Genomic DNA, 22,189 nt, shown 5'->3' with positions numbered 1-22,189 from the left:
CTTTATAAAACACAGTAACAGACAGACAACTGTCATGTTTACTAGAGGGATAAACAGGGCTTTATAAAACACAGTAACAGAACAGACCAACTGTCATGTTTACTAGAGGGATAAACAGGGTTTTATAAAACATAGTAACAGACCAACTGTCATGTTTACTAGAGGGATAAACAGGGCTTTATAAAACACAGTGACAGACTGTTTACCTGAGAATCTTTCTGATTGAGTTGTCTGATCCTCTGAACTTCTGCCTGCAACTCCACGGTGCTCTCTCTCTCCTTCTCTCTCTCTCCTTCCCTCTGCTTCTCCCTCGTTTTCTCCCTCTCTCCTTCTCTCTGCTTCTCCCTTTCTCTCTCCCTCTCCCAGTGTTGCTGGGACGTCTGTAAGTCAGTCTGTAGTCGGTTGGTCTGGAGCGTCTTTTCAGAACACTGGGATCTCAGACGCTGTAACTCTACGTTACAGTCAGACAGCGCTGCACGGAGCTCCTACACGAGAGAGAGAGAGAGGGAGGGGACAGAGAGAGAGAGAGAGAGAGAGAGAGACAGAGAGAGAGAGAGAGAGAGGGAGACAGAGAGAGAGAGAGAGAGAGAGAGGAGAGAGGAGACAGAGAGAGAGACAGAGAGATAGAGAGAGAGAAAGAGAGCGAGACAGAGAAAAAAAGAGCTATGTTACCATACCGCCTCTACACTCTAACCACTGGGCCACCCTGCCGCCTCTACACTCTAACCACTAGGCCACCCTACCCCCTCTACACTCTAACCACTAGGCCACCCTGCCGCCCCTCCACTCTAACCACTAGGCCACCCTGCCGCCCTCCACTCTAACCACTAGGCTACCATACCACCTCTACACTCTAACCACTAGGCTACCCTGCCCCCTCTACACTCTAACCACTAGGCTACCATACCCCCTCTACACTCCAACCACTAGGCCACCCTGCCGACTCTCCACTCTAACCACTAGGCCACCCTACCACCTCTAAACTCTAACCACTAGGCCACCCTGCCGCCCCTACACTCTAACCACTAGGCTACCATACCACCTCTACACTCTAACCACTAGGCTACCATACCACCTCTACACTCTAACCACTAGGCTACCCTGCCCCCTCTCCACTCTAACCACTAGGCTACCATACCCCCTCTACACTCTAACCACTAGGCCACCCTGCCGCCTCCCACTCTAACCACTAGGCCACCCTACCACCTCTACACTCTAACCACTAGGCCACCCTGCCGCCCCTACACTCTAACCACTAGGCTACCATACCACCTCTACACTCTAACCACTAGGCTACCATACCACCTCTACACTCTAACCACTAGACTACCCTGCCCCCTCTACACTCTAACCACTAGGCTACCCTGCCGCCCCTCTACACTCTAACCACTAGGCTACCCTGCCGCCTCTACACTCTAACCACTAGGCCACCCTGCCGCCCCTACACTCTAACCACTAGGCCACCCTGCCGCCTCTACACTCTAACCACTAGGCCACCCCTCCACCCTAACCACTAGGCCACCCTACCGCCTCTACACTCTAACCACCAGGCCACCCTACCACCTCTACACTCTAACCACTAGGCCACCCTGCCGCCTCTACACCTAACCACTAGACTACCCTACCGCCTCTACACTCTAACCACTAGGATACCCAGCCTCCTCTACACTCTAACCACTAGGCTACCCTGCCGCCTCTGCACTCTAACCACTAGCTACCCTGCCGCCTCTACACTCTAACCACTAGGCTACCCTGCCGCCTCTACACTCTAACCACTAGGCTACCCTGCCGCCTCTACACTCTAACCACTAGACTACCCTGCCGCCCCTCCACTCTAACCACTAGACTACCCTGCCGCCCCTCCACTCTAACCACTAGACTACCCTGCCGCCTCTACACTCTAACCACTAGACTACCCTACCCCTCTACACTCTAACCACTAGGCTACCCTGCCGCCCCACTCTAACCACTAGGCTACCTACCCCCTCTACACTCTAACCACTAGGCCACCTGCCGCCCCTACACTCTAACCACTAGGCCACCTGCCGCCCCTCCACTCTAACCACTAGACTACCCTGCCGCCTCTACACTCTAACCACTAGGCTACCTACCCCCTCTACACTCTAACCACTAGGCCACCTGCCGCCCTACACTCTAACCACTAGACTACCCTGCCGCCCTCCACTCTAACCACTAGGCCACCTGCCGCCCTCCACTCTAACCACTAGACTACCCTGCCGCCCCTCCACTCTAACCACTAGGCCACCATACCGCCTCTACACTCTAACCACTAGGCCACCCTACCCCCTCTCCACTCTAACCACTAGGCTACCTACCCCCTCTACACTCTAACCACTAGGCCACCTGCCGCCCCTACACTCTAACCACTAGACTACCCTGCCGCCCCTCCACTCTAACCACTAGGCCACCTGCCGCCCCTCCACTCTAACCACTAGACTACCCTGCCGCCTCCACTCTAACCACTAGGCCACCCTACCACCTCTACACTCTAACCACTAGGCCACCTGCCGCCCCTACACTCTAACCACTAGGCTACCATACCACCTCTACACTCTAACCACTAGGCTACCATACCACCTCTACACTCTAACCACTAGGCTACCCTGCCCCCTCTACACTCTAACCACTAGGCTACCATACCCCCTCTACACTCTAACCACTAGGCCACCCTGCCGACTCTCACTCTAACCACTAGGCCACCCTACCACCTCTACACTCTAACCACTAGGCCACCCTGCCGCCCCCTACACTCTAACCACTAGGCTACCATACCACCTCTACACTCTAACCACTAGGCTACCATACCACCTCTACACTCTAACCACTAGGCTACCCTGCCCCTCTCCACTCTAACCACTAGGCTACCATACCCCCTCTACACTCTAACCACTAGGCCACCCTACCACCTCTACACTCTAACCACTAGGCCACCCTGCCGCCCTACACTCTAACCACTAGGCTACCATACCACCTCTACACTCTAACCACTAGGCTACCATACCACCTCTACACTCTAACCACTAGACTACCCTGCCCCCTCTACACTCTAACCACTAGGCTACCCTGCCGCCCCTCTACACTCTAACCACTAGGCTACCCTGCCACCCCTACACTCTAACCACTAGGGCACCCTGCTGCCTCTACACTCTAACCACTAGGCCACCCTGCCGCCTCTACACTCTAACCACTAGGCTACCCTACCCCTCTACACTCTAACCACTAGGCTACCCTACCCCCTCTACACTCTAACCACTAGGCCACCCTGCCGCCTCTACACTCTAACCACTAGGCCACCCTGCCGCCCCTACACTCTAACCACTAGGCTACCCTGCAGCCTCTACACTCTAACCACTAGGCCACCCTGCCGCCTCTACACTCTAACCACTAGGCCACCCTGCCGCCTCTACACTCTAACCACTAGGCTACCCTGCCACCTCTACACTCTAACCACTAGGCTACCCTGCCGCCCCTACACTCTAACCACTAGGCCACCCTACCCCCGCCTACACTCTAACCACTAGGCTACCCTGCCGCCCCTACACTCTAACCACTAGGCCACCCTGCCGCCTCTACACTCTAACCACTAGGCTACCCTGCCGCCTCTACACTCTAACCACTAGGCTACCCTGCCGCCCCTACACTCTAACCACTAGGCCACCCTACCCCCTCTACACTCTAAACACTAGGCTACCCTGCCGCCCCTACACTCTAACCACTAGGCCACCCTACCCTCTCTCCACTCTAACCACTAGGCTACCCTGCCACCCCTACACTCTAACCACTAGGCCACCCTGCCGCCCCTACACTCTAACCACTAGGCTACCCTGCCGCCCCTACACTCTAACCACTAGGCTACCCTGCCGCCCTACACTCTAACCACTAGGCTACCTACCCCCTCTACACTCTAACCACTAGGCCACCCTGCCGCCCCTACACTCTAACCACTAGGCTACCCTGCCGCCCCTACACTCTAACCACTAGGCTACCCTGCCGCCCTACACTCTAACCACTAGGCTACCTACCCCCTCTACACTCTAACCACTAGGCCACCTGCCGCCCCTACACTCTAACCACTAGGCCACCTGCCGCCCCTCCACTCTAACCACTAGACTACCCTGCCGCCTCTACACTCTAACCACTAGGCTACCTACCCCCCTCTACACTCTAACCACTAGGCCACCTGCCGCCCCTACACTCTAACCACTAGACTACCCTGCCGCCCCTCCACTCTAACCACTAGGCCACCTGCCGCCCCTCCACTCTAACCACTAGACTACCCTGCCGCCCCTCCACTCTAACCACTAGGCCACCATACCGCCTCTACACTCTAACCACTAGGCCACCCTACCCCTCTCCACTCTAACCACTAGGCTACCTACCCCTCTACACTCTAACCACTAGGCCACCTGCCGCCCTACACTCTAACCACTAGACTACCCTGCCGCCCCTCCACTCTAACCACTAGGCCACCTGCCGCCCCTCCACTCTAACCACTAGACTACCCTGCCGCCCCTCCACTCTAACCACTAGGCCACCCTACCACCTCTACACTCTAACCACTAGGCCACCCTGCCGCCCCTACACTCTAACCACTAGGCTACCATACCACCTCTACACTCTAACCACTAGGCTACCATACCACCTCTACACTCTAACCACTAGGCTACCCTGCCCCCTCTACACTCTAACCACTAGGCTACCATACCCCCTCTACACTCTAACCACTAGGCCACCCTGCCGACTCTCCACTCTAACCACTAGGCCACCCTACCACCTCTACACTCTAACCACTAGGCCACCCTGCCGCCCCTACACTCTAACCACTAGGCTACCATACCACCTCTACACTCTAACCACTAGGCTACCCTGCCCCTCTCCACTCTAACCACTAGGCTACCATACCCCTCTACACTCTAACCACTAGGCCACCCTACCACCTCTACACTCTAACCACTAGGCTACCCTGCCGCCCCTACACTCTAACCACTAGGCCACCCTACCCCCTCTACACTCTAACCACTAGGCTACCCTGCCGCCCCTACACTCTAACCACTAGGCCACCCTGCCGCCTCTACACTCTAACCACTAGGCTACCCTGCCGCCTCTACACTCTAACCACTAGGCTACCCTGCCGCCCCTACACTTTAACCACTAGGCCACCCTACCCCCTCTACACTCTAAACACTAGGCTACCCTGCCGCCCCTACACTCTAACCACTAGGCCACCCTACCCTCTCTCCACTCTAACCACTAGGCTACCCTGCCACCCCTACACTCTAACCACTAGGCCACCCTGCCGCCCCTACACTCTAACCACTAGGCTACCCTGCCGCCCCTGCACTCTAACCACCAGGCTACCCTGCCGCTACTACACTCTAACCACTAGGCTACCCTGCCGCCTCTACACTCTAACCACTAGGCCACCCTACCACCTCTACACTCTAACCACTAGGCTACCCTGCCGCCCCTACACTCTAACCACTAGGCTACCCTGCCGCCCCTACACTCTAACCACTAGGCTACCCTGCCGCCTCTACACTCTAACCACTAGGCCACCCTACCACCTCTCCACTCTAACCACTAGGCCACCCTGCCGCCTCCACTCTAACCACTAGGCTACCCTGCCGCCCCTACACTCTAAATGACTTAAATGTAAATGTAAATGTAACCACTAGACTACCCTGCCACCTCTACACTCTAACCACTAGGCTACCCTGCCGCCCTACACTCTAACCACTAGACTACCCTGCCGCCCCTACACTCTAACCACTAGGCTACCCTGCCGCCTCTACACTCTAACCACTAGGCCACCCTACCACCTCTCCACTCTAACCACTAGGCCACCCTGCCGCCCCTCCACTCTAACCACTAGGCTACCCTGCCGCCCTACACTCTAACCACTAGACTACCCTGCCACCTCTACACTCTAACCACTAGGCTACCCTGCCGCCCTACACTCTAACCACTAGGCTACCCTGCCGCCCATCCACTCTAACCACTAGACTACCCTGCCGCCCCTCCACTCTAACCACTAGGCTACCCTGCCGCCCCTCCACTCTAACCACTAGACTACCCTGCCGCCCCTCCACTCTAACCACTAGACTACCCTGCCGCCCCTACACTCTAACCACTAGACTGCCCTGCCTCCTCCACTCTAACCACTAGGCCACCCTACCACCTCTACACTCTAACCAATAGACTACCCTGCCTCCTCCACTCTAACCACTAGGCCACCCTACCACCTCTACACTCTAACCACTAGGCCACCCTACCACCTCTACACTCTAACCACTAGGCCACCCTACCACCTCTACACTCTAACCACTAGACTACCCTGCCGCCCTCCACTCTAACCACTAGGCCACCCTACCACCTCTACACTCTAACCACTAGGCTACCCTGCCGCCCCTACACTCTAACCACTAGGCCACCCTGCCGCCTCTACACTCTAACCACTAGGCTACCCTGCCGCCCTACACTCTAACCACTAGACTACCCTGCCGCCTCTACACTCTAACCACTAGGCTACCCTGCCGCCCCTCCACTCTAACCACTAGACTACCCTACCGCCCCTACACTCTAACCACTAGGCCACCCTGCCCCTCTACACTCTAACCACTAGGCTACCCTGCCGCCCTACACTCTAACCACTAGGCTACCTACCACCTCTACACTCTAACCACTAGGCTACCCTGCCGCCCCTCCACTCTAACCACTAGACTACCTCACCGCCCCTACACTCTAACCACTAGGCTACCATACCCCCTCTACACTCTAACCACTAGGCCACCCTGCCGACTCTCCACTCTAACCACTAGGCCACCCTACCACCTCTACACTCTAACCACTAGGCCACCCTGCCGCCCCTACACTCTAACCACTAGGCTACCATACCACCTCTACACTCTAACCACTAGGCTACCATACCACCTCTACACTCTAACCACTAGGCTACCCTGCCCCCTCTCCACTCTAACCACTAGGCTACCATACCCTCTACACTCTAACCACTAGGCCACCCTACCACCTCTACACTCTAACCACTAGGCCACCCTGCCGCCCCTACACTCTAACCACTAGGCTACCATACCACCTCTACACTCTAACCACTAGGCTACCATACCACCTCTACACTCTAACCACTAGACTACCCTGCCCCCTCTACACTCTAACCACTAGGCTACCCTGCCGCCCCTCCACTCTAACCACTAGACTACCCTGCCGCCCCTCCACTCTAACCACTAGACTACCCTGCCGCCCCTACACTCTAACCACTAGACTACCCTGCCTCCCCTCCACTCTAACCACTAGGCCACCCTACCACCTCTACACTCTAACCAATAGACTACCCTGCCTCCTCCACTCTAACCACTAGGCCACCTACCACCTCTACACTCTAACCACTAGGCCACCCTACCACCTCTACACTCTAACCACTAGGCCACCCTACCACCTCTACACTCTAACCACTAGACTACCCTGCCGCCCTCCACTCTAACCACTAGGCCACCCTACCACCTCTACACTCTAACCACTAGGCTACCCTGCCGCCCCTACACTCTAACCACTAGGCCACCCTGCCGCCTCTACACTCTAACCACTAGGCTACCCTGCCGCCCCTACACTCTAACCACTAGACTACCCTGCCGCCTCTACACTCTAACCACTAGGCTACCCTGCCGCCTCCACTCTAACCACTAGACTACCCTACCGCCCCTACACTCTAACCACTAGGCCACCCTGCCCCCTCTACACTCTAACCACTAGGCTACCCTGCCGCCCCTACACTCTAACCACTAGGCTACCTACCACCTCTACACTCTAACCACTAGGCTACCCTGCCGCCCCTCCACTCTAACCACTAGACTACCCTACCGCCCCTACACTCTAACCACTAGGCTACCATACCCCCTCTACACTCTAACCACTAGGCCACCCTGCCGACTCTCCACTCTAACCACTAGGCCACCCTACCACCTCTACACTCTAACCACTAGGCCACCCTGCCGCCCTACACTCTAACCACTAGGCTACCATACCACCTCTACACTCTAACCACTAGGCTACCATACCACCTCTACACTCTAACCACTAGGCTACCCTGCCCCTCTCCACTCTAACCACTAGGCTACCATACCCCCTCTACACTCTAACCACTAGGCCACCCTACCACCTCTACACTCTAACCACTAGGCCACCCTGCCGCCCCTACACTCTAACCACTAGGCTACCATACCACCTCTACACTCTAACCACTAGGCTACCATACCACCTCTACACTCTAACCACTAGACTACCCTGCCCCTCTACACTCTAACCACTAGGCTACCCTGCCGCCCCTCTACACTCTAACCACTAGGCTACCCTGCCGCCCCTACACTCTAACCACTAGGGCACCCTGCTGCCTCTACACTCTAACCACTAGGCTACCCTGCCGCCTCTACACTCTAACCACTAGGCCACCCTACCACCTCTCCACTCTAACCACTAGGCCACCCTGCCGCCCCTCCACTCTAACCACTAGGCTACCCTGCCGCCCCTACACTCTAACCACTAGACTACCCTGCCACCTCTACACTCTAACCACTAGGCTACCCTGCCGCCCCTACACTCTAACCACTAGGCTACCCTGCCGCCCATCCACTCTAACCACTAGACTACCCTGCCGCCCCTCCACTCTAACCACTAGGCTACCCTGCCGCCCCTCCACTCTAACCACTAGACTACCCTGCCGCCCCTCCACTCTAACCACTAGACTACCCTGCCGCCCTACACTCTAACCACTAGACTACCCTGCCTCCTCCACTCTAACCACTAGGCCACCCTACCACCTCTACACTCTAACCAATAGACTACCCTGCCTCCTCCACTCTAACCACTAGGCCACCCTACCACCTCTACACTCTAACCACTAGGCCACCCTACCACCTCTACACTCTAACCACTAGGCCACCCTACCACCTCTACACTCTAACCACTAGACTACCCTGCCGCCCCTCCACTCTAACCACTAGGCCACCCTACCACCTCTACACTCTAACCACTAGGCTACCCTGCCGCCCTACACTCTAACCACTAGGCCACCCTGCCGCCTCTACACTCTAACCACTAGGCTACCCTGCCGCCCTACACTCTAACCACTAGACTACCCTGCCGCCTCTACACTCTAACCACTAGGCTACCCTGCCGCCCCTCCACTCTAACCACTAGACTACCCTACCGCCCCTACACTCTAACCACTAGGCCACCCTGCCCCTCTACACTCTAACCACTAGGCTACCCTGCCGCCCCTACACTCTAACCACTAGGCTACCTACCACCTCTACACTCTAACCACTAGGCTACCCTGCCGCCCCTCCACTCTAACCACTAGACTACCCTACCGCCCCTACACTCTAACCACTAGGCTACCATACCCCTCTACACTCTAACCACTAGGCCACCCTGCCGACTCTCCACTCTAACCACTAGGCCACCCTACCACCTCTACACTCTAACCACTAGGCCACCCTGCCGCCCTACACTCTAACCACTAGGCTACCATACCACCTCTACACTCTAACCACTAGGCTACCATACCACCTCTACACTCTAACCACTAGACTACCCTGCCCCCTCTACACTCTAACCACTAGGCTACCCTGCCGCCCCTCTACACTCTAACCACTAGGCTACCCTGCCGCCCCTACACTCTAACCACTAGGGCACCCTGCTGCCTCTACACTCTAACCACTAGGCCACCCTGCCGCCTCTACACTCTAACCACTAGGCTACCCTACCCCCTCTACACTCTAACCACTAGGCTACCCTACCCCTTTACACTCTAACCACTAGGCCACCCTGCCGCCTCTACACTCTAACCACTAGGCCACCCTGCCGCCCCTACACTCTAACCACTAGGCTACCCTGCAGCCTCTACACTCTAACCACTAGGCCACCCTGCCGCCTCTCACTCTAACCACTAGGCCACCCTGCCGCCCTACACTCTAACCACTAGACCACCCTGCCGCCTCTACACTCTAACCACTAGGCCACCCTGCCGCCCCTACACTCTAACCACTAGGCTACCCTGCCGCCCTACACTCTAACCACTAGGCCACCCTGCCGCCTCTACACTCTAACCACTAGGCTACCCTGCCACCTCTACACTCTAACCACTAGGCTACCCTGCCGCCCCTACACTCTAACCACTAGGCCACCCTACCCCCTCTACACTCTAACCACTAGGCTACCCTGCCGCCCCTACACTCTAACCACTAGGCCACCCTGCCGCCTCTACACTCTAACCACTAGGCTACCCTGCCGCCTCTACACTCTAACCACTAGGCTACCCTGCCGCCCTACACTCTAACCACTAGGCCACCCTACCCCTCTACACTCTAACCACTAGGCTACCCTGCCGCCCCTACACTCTAACCACTAGGCCACCCTACCCTCTCTCCACTCTAACCACTAGGCTACCCTGCCACCCTACACTCTAACCACTAGGCCACCCTGCCGCCCCTACACTCTAACCACTAGGCTACCCTGCCGCCCTACACTCTAACCACTAGGCTACCCTGCCGCTACTACACTCTAACCACTAGGCTACCCTGCCGCCTCTACACTCTAACCACTAGGCCACCCTACCACCTCTACACTCTAACCACTAGGCTACCCTGCCGCCCCTACACTCTAACCACTAGGCTACCCTGCCGCCCTACACTCTAACCACTAGGCTACCCTGCCGCCTCTACACTCTAACCACTAGGCCACCCTACCACCTCTCCACTCTAACCACTAGGCCACCCTGCCGCCCTCCACTCTAACCACTAGGCTACCCTGCCGCCCTACACTCTAAATGACTTAAATGTAAATGTAAATGTAACCACTAGACTACCCTGCCACCTCTACACTCTAACCACTAGGCTACCCTGCCGCCCCTACACTCTAACCACTAGACTACCCTGCCGCCCTACACTCTAACCACTAGGCTACCCTGCCGCCTCTACACTCTAACCACTAGGCCACCCTACCACCTCTCCACTCTAACCACTAGGCCACCCTGCCGCCCCTCCACTCTAACCACTAGGCTACCCTGCCGCCCCTACACTCTAACCACTAGACTACCCTGCCACCTCTACACTCTAACCACTAGGCTACCCTGCCGCCCCTACACTCTAACCACTAGGCTACCCTGCCGCCCTCCACTCTAACCACTAGACTACCCTGCCGCCCTCCACTCTAACCACTAGGCTACCCTGCCGCCCCTCCACTCTAACCACTAGACTACCCTGCCGCCCTCCACTCTAACCACTAGACTACCCTGCCGCCCCTACACTCTAACCACTAGACTACCCTGCCTCCCCTCCACTCTAACCACTAGGCCACCCTACCACCTCTACACTCTAACCACTAGGCCACCCTGCCGCCTCTACACTCTAACCACTAGACTACCCTGCCGCCCTCCACCCTAACCACTAGGCCACCCTACCACCTCTACACTCTAACCAATAGACTACCCTGCCTCCTCCACTCTAACCACTAGGCCACCCTACCACCTCTACACTCTAACCACTAGGCCACCCTACCACCTCTACACTCTAACCACTAGGCCACCCTACCACCTCTACACTCTAACCACTAGACTACCCTGCCGCCCTCCACTCTAACCACTAGGCCACCCTACCACCTCTACACTCTAACCACTAGGCTACCCTGCCGCCCCTACACTCTAACCACTAGGCCACCCTGCCGCCTCTACACTCTAACCACTAGGCTACCCTGCCGCCCCTACACTCTAACCACTAGACTACCCTGCCGCCTCTACACTCTAACCACTAGGCTACCCTGCCGCCTCCACTCTAACCACTAGACTACCCTACCGCCCTACACTCTAACCACTAGGCCACCCTGCCCCCTCTACACTCTAACCACTAGGCTACCCTGCCGCCCCTACACTCTAACCACTAGGCTACCTACCACCTCTACACTCTAACCACTAGACTACCCTGCCGCCTCTACACTCTAACCACTAGGCTACCCTGCCGCCCCTCCACTCTAACCACTAGACTACCCTACCGCCCCTACACTCTAACCACTAGGCCACCCTGCCCCCTCTACACTCTAACCACTAGGCTACCCTGCCGCCCCTACACTCTAACCACTAGGCTACCTACCACCTCTACACTCTAACCACTAGGCTACCCTGCCGCCCCTCCACTCTAACCACTAGACTACCCTACCGCACCTACACTCTAACCACTAGCCACCCTGCCGCCTCTACACTCTAACCACTAGGCCACCCTGCCGCCCCTACACTCTAACCACTAGACTACCCTGCCTCCCCTACACTCTAACCACTAGGCCACACTGCCCCCCTCTACACTCTAACCACTAGGGCACCCTGCTGCCTCTACACTCTAACCACTAGGCTACCCTGCCGCCTCTACACTCTAACCACTAGGCCACCCCTACCACCTCTCTCCACTCTAACCACTAGGCCACCCTGCCGCCCTCCACTCTAACCACTAGGCTACCCTGCCGCCCCTACACTCTAACCACTAGACTACCCTGCCACCTCTACACTCTAACCACTAGGCTACCCTGCCGCCCCTACACTCTAACCACTAGGCTACCCTGCCGCCCATCCACTCTAACCACTAGACTACCCTGCCGCCCCTCCACTCTAACCACTAGGCTACCCTGCCGCCCTCCACTCTAACCACTAGACTACCCTGCCGCCCCCTCCACTCTAACCACTAGACTACCCTGCCGCCCTACACTCTAACCACTAGACTACCCTGCCTCCCCTCCACTCTAACCACTAGGCCACCCTACCACCTCTACACTCTAACCAATAGACTACCCTGCCTCCTCCACTCTAACCACTAGGCCACCCTACCACCTCTACACTCTAACCACTAGGCCACCCTACCACCTCTACACTCTAACCACTAGGCCACCCTACCACCTCTACACTCTAACCACTAGACTACCCTGCCGCCCTCCACTCTAACCACTAGGCCACCCTACCACCTCTACACTCTAACCACTAGGCTACCCTGCCGCCCCTACACTCTAACCACTAGGCCACCCTGCCGCCTCTACACTCTAACCACTAGGCTACCCTGCCGCCCCTACACTCTAACCACTAGACTACCCTGCCGCCTCTACACTCTAACCACTAGGCTACCCTGCCGCCCCTCCACTCTAACCACTAGACTACCCTACCGCCCCTACACTCTAACCACTAGGCCACCCTGCCCCCTCTACACTCTAACCACTAGGCTACCCTGCCGCCCTACACTCTAACCACTAGGCTACCTACCACCTCTACACTCTAACCACTAGGCTACCCTGCCGCCCCTCCACTCTAACCACTAGACTACCCTACCGCCCTACACTCTAACCACTAGGCTACCATACCCCTCTACACTCTAACCACTAGGCCACCCTGCCGACTCTCTCCACTCTAACCACTAGGCCACCCTACCACCTCTACACTCTAACCACTAGGCCACCCTGCCGCCCCTACACTCTAACCACTAGGCTACCATACCACCTCTACACTCTAACCACTAGGCTACCATACCACCTCTACACTCTAACCACTAGACTACCCTGCCCCTCTACACTCTAACCACTAGGCTACCCCTGCCGCCCCTCTACACTCTAACCACTAGGCTACCCTGCCGCCCCTACACTCTAACCACTAGGGCACCCTGCTGCCTCTACACCTAACCACTAGCCACCCTGCCGCCTCTACACTCTAACCACTAGGCTACCCTACCCCCTCTACACTCTAACCACTAGGCTACCCTACCCCCTTTACACTCTAACCACTAGGCCACCCTGCCGCCTCTACACTCTAACCACTAGGCCACCCTGCCGCCCCTACACTCTAACCACTAGGCTACCCTGCAGCCTCTACACTCTAACCACTAGGCCACCCTGCCGCCTCTACACTCTAACCACTAGGCCACCCTGCCGCCCCTACACTCTAACCACTAGACCACCCTGCCGCCTCTACACTCTAACCACTAGGCCACCCTGCCGCCCCTACACTCTAACCACTAGGCTACCCTGCCGCCCTACACTCTAACCACTAGGCCACCCTGCCGCCTCTACACTCTAACCACTAGGCTACCCTGCCACCTCTACACTCTAACCACTAGGCTACCCTGCCGCCCCTACACTCTAACCACTAGGCCACCCTACCCCCTCTACACTCTAACCACTAGGCTACCTGCCGCCCTACACTCTAACCACTAGGCCACCCCTGCCGCCTCTACACTCTAACCACTAGGCTACCCTGCCGCTCTACACTCTAACCACTAGGCTACCCTGCCGCCCCTACACTCTAACCACTAGGCCACCCTACCCCCTCTACACTCTAACCACTAGGCTACCCTGCCGCCCCTACACTCTAACCACTAGGCCACCCTACCCTCTCTCCACTCTAACCACTAGGCTACCCTGCCACCCCTACACTCTAACCACTAGGCCACCCTGCCGCCCCTACACTCTAACCACTAGGCTACCCTGCCGCCCCTACACTCTAACCACTAGGCTACCCTGCCGCTACTACACTCTAACCACTAGGCTACCCTGCCGCCTCTACACTCTAACCACTAGGCCACCCTACCACCTCTACACTCTAACCACTAGGGCTACCCTGCCGCCCTACACTCTAACCACTAGGCTACCCTGCCGCCCCTACACTCTAACCACTAGGCTACCCTGCCGCCTCTACACTCTAACCACTAGGCCACCCTACCACCTCTCCACTCTAACCACTAGGCCACCCTGCCGCCCCTCCACTCTAACCACTAGGCTACCCTGCCGCCCCTACACTCTAAATGACTTAAATGTAAATGTAAATGTAACCACTAGACTACCCTGCCACCTCTACACTCTAACCACTAGGCTACCCTGCCGCCCCTACACTCTAACCACTAGACTACCCTGCCGCCCCTACACTCTAACCACTAGGCTACCCTGCCGCCTCTACACTCTAACCACTAGGCCACCCTACCACCTCTCCACTCTAACCACTAGGCCACCCTGCCGCCCCCACTCTAACCACTAGGCTACCCTGCCGCCCCTACACTCTAACCACTAGACTACCCTGCCACCTCTACACTCTAACCACTAGGCTACCCTGCCGCCCCTACACTCTAACCACTAGGCTACCCTGCCGCCCCTCCACTCTAACCACTAGACTACCCTGCCGCCCCTCCACTCTAACCACTAGGCTACCCTGCCGCCCCTCCACTCTAACCACTAGACTACCCTGCCGCCCCTCCACTCTAACCACTAGACTACCCTGCCGCCCCTACACTCTAACCACTAGACTACCCTGCCTCCCCTCCACTCTAACCACTAGGCCACCCTACCACCTCTACACTCTAACCACTAGGCCACCCTGCCGCCTCTACACTCTAACCACTAGACTACCCTGCCGCCCCTCCACCCTAACCACTAGGCCACCCTACCACCTCTACACTCTAACCAATAGACTACCCTGCCTCCCCTCCACTCTAACCACTAGGCCACCCTACCACCTCTACACTCTAACCACTAGGCCACCCTACCACCTCTACACTCTAACCACTAGGCCACCCTACCACCTCTACACTCTAACCACTAGACTACCCTGCCGCCCCTCCACTCTAACCACTAGGCCACCCTACCACCTCTACACTCTAACCACTAGGCTACCCTGCCGCCCCTACACTCTAACCACTAGGCCACCCTGCCGCCTCTACACTCTAACCACTAGGCTACCCTGCCGCCCCTACACTCTAACCACTAGACTACCCTGCCGCCTCTACACTCTAACCACTAGGCTACCCTGCCGCCCCCTCCACTCTAACCACTAGACTACCCTACCGCCCCTACACTCTAACCACTAGGCCACCCCTGCCCCCTCTACACTCTAACCACTAGGCTACCCTGCCGCCCCTACACTCTAACCACTAGGCTACCTACCACCTCTACACTCTAACCACTAGACTACCCTGCCGCCTCTACACTCTAACCACTAGGCTACCCTGCCGCCCCTCCACTCTAACCACTAGACTACCCTACCGCCCTACACTCTAACCACTAGGCCACCCTGCCCCTCTACACTCTAACCACTAGGCTACCCTGCCGCCCCTACACTCTAAATCCACTAGGCTACCTACCACCTCTACACTCTAACCACTAGGCTACCCTGCCGCCCCTCCACTCTAACCACTAGACTACCCTACCGCACCTACACTCTAACCACTAGGCCACCCTGCCGCCTCTACACTCTAACCACTAGGCCACCCTGCCGCCCCTACACTCTAACCACTAGACTACCCTGCCTCCCCTACACTCTAACCACTAGGCCACACTGCCCCCTCTACACTCTAACCACTAGGCTACCCTGCCGCCCCTACACTCTAACCACTAGGCTACCATACCACCTCTATACTCTAACCACTAGGCTACCCCGCCGCCTCTACACTCTAACCACTAGGGCCACCCTGCCGCCTCTACACTCTAACCACTAGGCCACCCTGCCTCCCCTACACTCTAACCACTAGGCCACCCTGCCGCCTCTACACTCTAACCACTAGGCCACCATACCACCTCTACACTCTAACCACTAGGCCACCCTGCCGCCCCTACACTCTAACCACTAGACTACCCTGCCTCCCCTACACTCTAACCACTAGGCCACCCTACCCCCTCTACACTCTAACCACTAGGCCACCCTACCACCTCTCCACTCTAACCACTAGGCCACCCTACCCCTCTACACTCTAACCACTAGGCCACCCTACCTCCTCTACACTCTAACCACTAGGCTACCTACCACCTCTACACTCTAACCACTAGGCCACCCTACCCCCTCTACACTCTAACCACTAGGCCACCCTACCCCCTCTACACTCTAACCACTAGGCCACCCTACCTCCTCTACACTCTAACCACTAGGCCACCCTACCCCCTCTACACTCTAACCACTAGGCCACCCTACCCCCTCTACACTCTAACCACTAGGCCACCCTACCGCCCCTACACTCTAACCACTAGGCCACCCTACCCCCTCTACACTCTAACCAACAGGCCACCCTACCGCCCCTACACTCTAACCACTAGGCCACCCTACCCCTCAACACTCTAACCACTAGGCCACCCTGCCGCCCCTACACTCTAACCACTAGGCCACCCTACCCCCTCTACACTCTAACCACTAGGCCACCCTGCCGCCCCTACACTCTAACCACTAGGCCACCCTGCCGCCCCTACACTCTAACCACTAGGCCACCCTACCCCTCTACACTCTAACCACTAGGCCACCCTACCCCCTCTACACTCTAACCACTAGGCCACCCTGCCGCCCCTACACTCTAACCACTAGGCCACCCTACCGCCCCTACACTCTAACCACTAGGCCACCCTACCCCCTCTACACTCTAACCACTAGGCTACCATACCCCCTCTACACTCTAACCACTAGGCCACCCTACCCCTCTACACTCTAACCACTAGGCCACCCTGCCGCCCCTACACTCTAACCACTAGGCTACCTACCGCCTCTACACTCTAACCACTAGGCTACCTACCGCCTCTACACTCTAACCACTAGGCCACCCTACCGCCTCTACACTCTAACCACTAGGCCACCCTACCGCCTCTACACTCTAACCACTAGACTACCCTACCACCTCTACACTCTAACCACTAGGCCACCCTGCCGCCCCTACACTCTAACCACTAGGCCACCCTGCCGCCCCTACACTCTAACCACTAGGCCACCCTGCCGCCCCTACACTCTAACCACTAGGCCACCCTACCCCTCTACACTCTAACCACTAGGCCACCCTACCCCCTCTACACTCTAACCACTAGGCCACCCTGCCGCCCCTACACTCTAACCACTAGGCCACCCTACCGCCCCTACACTCTAACCACTAGGCCACCCTACCCCTCTACACTCTAACCACTAGGCTACCATACCCCCTCTACACTCTAACCACTAGGCCACCCTACCCCCTCTACACTCTAACCACTAGGCCACCCTGCCGCCCCCTACACTCTAACCACTAGGCTACCTACCGCCTCTACACTCTAACCACTAGGCTACCTACGCCTCTACACTCTAACCACTAGGCCACCCTACCGCCTCTACACTCTAACCACTAGGCCACCCTACCGCCTCTACACTCTAACCACTAGACTACCCTACCACCTCTACACTCTAACCACTAGGCCACCCTGCCGCCCCTACACTCTAACCACTAGGCCACCCTGCCGCCCTACACTCTAACCACTAGGCCACCCTACCGCCCCTACACTCTAACCACTAGGCCACCCTACCGCCCCTCCACTCTAACCACTAGGCCACCCTACCGCCCCTACACTCTAACCACTAGGCCACCCTGCCGCCCTACACTCTAACCACTAGGCCACCCTGCCGCCCCTACACTCTAACCACTAGGCTACCCTGCCACCCTCCACTCTAACCACTAGGCTACCCTGCCACCCCTCCACTCTAACCACTAGGCTACCTGCCACCCCTCCACTCTAACCACTAGGCTACCCTGCCACCCCTCCACTCTAACCACTAGGCTACCCTGCCACCTCTACACTCTAACCACTAGGCCACCCTGCCGCCCCTACACTCTAACCACTAGGCCACCCTACCGCCCCTACACTCTAACCACTAGGCCACCCTACCCCCTCTACACTCTAACCACTAGGCTACCATACCCCCTCTACACTCTAACCACTAGGCCACCCTACCCCCTCTACACTCTAACCACTAGGCCACCCTGCCGCCCCTACACTCTAACCACTAGGCTACCTACCGCCTCTACACTCTAACCACTAGGCTACCTACCGCCTCTACACTCTAACCACTAGGCCACCCTACCGCCTCTACACTCTAACCACTAGGCCACCCTACCGCCTCTACACTCTAACCACTAGACTACCCTACCACCTCTACACTCTAACCACTAGGCCACCCTGCCGCCCCTACACTCTAACCACTAGGCCACCCTGCCGCCCCTACACTCTAACCACTAGGCCACCCTACCGCCCCTACACTCTAACCACTAGGCCACCCTACCGCCCCTCCACTCTAACCACTAGGCCACCCTACCGCCCCTACACTCTAACCACTAGGCCACCCTGCCGCCCCTACACTCTAACCACTAGGCCACCCTGCCGCCCTACACTCTAACCACTAGGCTACCCTGCCACCCCTCCACTCTAACCACTAGGCTACCCTGCCACCCCTCCACTCTAACCACTAGGCTACCTGCCACCCCTCCACTCTAACCACTAGGCTACCCTGCCACCTCTACACTCTAACCACTAGGCTACCTGCCACCCCTCCACTCTAACCACTAGGCTACCCTGCCACCTCTACACTCTAACCACTAGGCTACCCTGCCGCCCCTACACTCTAACCACTAGGCTACCTGCCACCCCTCCACTCTAACCACTAGGCTACCCTACCCCTCTACACTCTAACCACTAGGCCACCCTGCCCCCTCTACACTCTAACCACTAGGCTACCCTGCCGCCCCTATTCTAAATGTCAGAAGAAAGAATGACATACAGTCAGTGCCGGTTGACACTTTCACTGCAGAACAAAGAGCGACGACAGTACTACTCACCTCTAAGTGGCTCTTCTGTTCTGACATCAGTCGCTGGTTGACTGAACCTCCTGGACCAGCCTCTGACTGTTTCTGCTGATCCAGGACCTGTTAATGACATAACATGACAACACTGAACCTCCTGGACCAGCCTCTCTGACTGTTTCTGCTGATCCAGGACCTGTTAATAACATAACATGACAACACTGAACCTCCTGGACCAGCCTCTCTGACTGTTTCGGCTGATCCAGGACCTGTTAATGGTCCAGGGTGGTCTGGTATGTAGTCAGGGTTACCTCTGTAGTAGTCTGGTCCAGGGTGGTCTGGTATGTAGTCAGGGTTAGGAGGGTTACCTCTGTAGTAGTCTGGTCCAGGGTGGTCTGGTATGTAGTCAGGGTTAGGAGGGTTACCTCTGTAGTAGTCTGGTCCAGGGTGGTCTGGTATGTAGTCAGGGTTAGGAGGGTTACCTCTGTAGTAGTCTGGTCCAGGGTGGTCTGGTATGTAGTCAGGGTTAGGAGGGTTACCTCTGTAGTAGTCTGGTCCAGGGTGGTCTGGTATGTAGTCAGGGTTACCTCTGTAGTAGTCTGGTCCAGGGTGGTCTGGTATGTAGTCAGGGTTAGGAGGGTTACCTCTGTAGTAGTCTGGTCCAGGGTGGTCTGGTATGTAGTCAGGGTTAGGAGGGTTACCTCTGTAGTAGTCTGGTCCAGGGTGGTCTGGTATGTAGTCAGGGTTAGGAGGGTTACCTCTGTAGTAATCTGGTCCAGGGTGGTCTGGTATGTTGTCAGGGTTAGGAGGGTTACCTCTGTAGTAGTCTGGTCCAGGGTGGTCTGGTATGTAGTCAGGGTTAGGAGGGTTACCTCTGTAGTAGTCTGGTCCAGGGTGGTCTGGTATGTTGTCAGGGTTAGGAGGGTTACCTCTGTAGTAGTCTGTCCAGGGTGGTCTGGTATGTAGTCAGGGTTACCTCTGTAGTAGTCTGGTCCAGGGTGGTCTGGTATGTAGTCAGGGTTAGGAGGGTTACCTCTGTAGTAGTCTGGTCCAGGGTGGTCTGGTATGTAGTCAGGGTTAGGAGGGTTACCTCTGTAGTAGTCTGGTCCAGGGTGGTCTGGTATGTAGTCAGGGTTACCTCTGTAGTAGTCTGGTCCAGGGTGGTCTGGTATGTAGTCAGGGTTAGGAGGGTTACCTCTGTAGTAGTCTGGTCCAGGGTGGTCTGGTATGTAGTCAGGGTTACCTCTGTAGTAGTCTGGTCCAGGGTGGTCTGGTATGTAGTCAGGGTTAGGAGGGTTACCTCTGTAGTAGTCTGGTCCAGGGTGGTCTGGTATGTAGTCAGGGTTAGGAGGGTTACCTCTGTAGTAGTTGGTCCAGGGTGGTCTGGTATGTAGTCAGGGTTAGGAGGGTTACCTCTGTAGTAGTCTGGTCCAGGGTGGTCTGGTATGTTGTCAGGGTTAGGAGGGTTACCTCTGTAGTAGTCTGGTCCAGGGTGGTCTGGTATGTAGTCAGGGTTAGGAGGGTTACCTCTGTAGTAGTCTGGTCCAGGGTGGTCTGGTATGTTGTCAGGGTTAGGAGGGTTACCTCTGTAGTAGTCTGGTCCAGGGTGGTCTGGTATGTAGTCAGGGTTAGGAGGGTTACCTCTGTAGTAGTCTGGTCCAGGGTGGTCTGGTATGTAGTCAGGGTTAGGAGGGTTACCTCTGTAGTAGTCTGGTCCAGGGTGGTCTGGTATGTAGTCAGGGTTAGGAGGGTTACCTCTGTAGTAGTCTGGTCCAGGGTGGTCTGGTATGTAGTCAGGGTTAGGAGGGTTACCTCTGTAGTAGTCTGGTCCAGGGTGGTCTGGTATGTAGTCAGGGTTAGGAGGGTTACCTCTGTAGTAGTCTGGTCCAGGGTGGTCTGGTATGTAGTCAGGGTTAGGAGGGTTACCTCTGTAGTAGTCTGGTCCAGGGTGGTCTGGTATGTAGTCAGGGTTAGGAGGGTTACCTCTGTAGTAGTCTGGTCCAGGGTGGTCTGGTATGTTGTCAGGGTTAGGAGGGTTACCTCTGTAGTAGTCTGGTCCAGGGTGGTCTGGTATGTAGTCAGGGTTAGGAGGGTTACCTCTGTAGTAGTCTGGTCCAGGGTGGTCTGGTATGTTGTCAGGGTTAGGAGGGTTACCTCTGTAGTAGTCTGGTCCAGGGTGGTCTGGTATGTAGTCAGGGTTACCTCTGTAGTAGTCTGGTCCAGGGTGGTCTGGTATGTAGTCAGGGTTAGGAGGGTTACCTCTGTAGTAGTCTGGTCCAGGGTGGTCTGGTATGTAGTCAGGGTTACCTCTGTAGTAGTCTGGTCCAGGGTGGTCTGGTATGTAGTCAGGGTTACCTCTGTAGTAGTCTGGTCCAGGGTGGTCTGGTATGTAGTCAGGGTTACCTCTGTAGTAGTCTGGTCCAGGGTGGTCTGGTATGTAGTCAGGGTTGTCCCCAGCATGTTCATGATAGTAGAGGGGCTGTGCTTTCTTCCCTCTCCAACAGGCTCTTCTTCACACAGGAGAGAAAGGACATCGTTTTATACCACAAAGAGCTAAATAT

The 22,189-nt window shown here is 56.6% G+C and overlaps 1 long non-coding RNA gene across 35 annotated transcripts; it reads right to left on the bottom strand.

Moving 5' to 3' along the window:
* Nucleotides 1-204: 204 nt before the first annotated feature.
* Nucleotides 205-22,029, bottom strand: LOC127920138 (uncharacterized). 35 transcript variants are annotated; one of them, XR_008105192.1, is made up of 4 exons: nucleotides 21,984-22,029; nucleotides 19,776-19,824; nucleotides 19,665-19,705; nucleotides 205-485 (listed from the first exon to the last, which is right to left on the bottom strand). It is a non-coding gene; the product is annotated as an uncharacterized LOC127920138 (long non-coding RNA). The 35 variants fall into 35 exon arrangements; XR_008105193.1 differs by lacking the exon at nucleotides 21,984-22,029 and adding an exon at nucleotides 21,936-21,981; XR_008105194.1 differs by lacking the exon at nucleotides 21,984-22,029 and adding an exon at nucleotides 21,888-21,933.
* Between the last annotated feature and the right edge of the window lie 160 nt (nucleotides 22,030-22,189).

This window comes from Oncorhynchus keta, unplaced genomic scaffold (assembly GCF_023373465.1).
Source record: "Oncorhynchus keta strain PuntledgeMale-10-30-2019 unplaced genomic scaffold, Oket_V2 Un_contig_18477_pilon_pilon, whole genome shotgun sequence".
NCBI classification, from domain to species: Eukaryota; Metazoa; Chordata; class Actinopteri; order Salmoniformes; family Salmonidae; genus Oncorhynchus; species Oncorhynchus keta.
The sequence above is the reverse complement of the archived record's forward strand: the minus strand, read 5'-3'. Positions and strand labels throughout refer to the sequence as shown.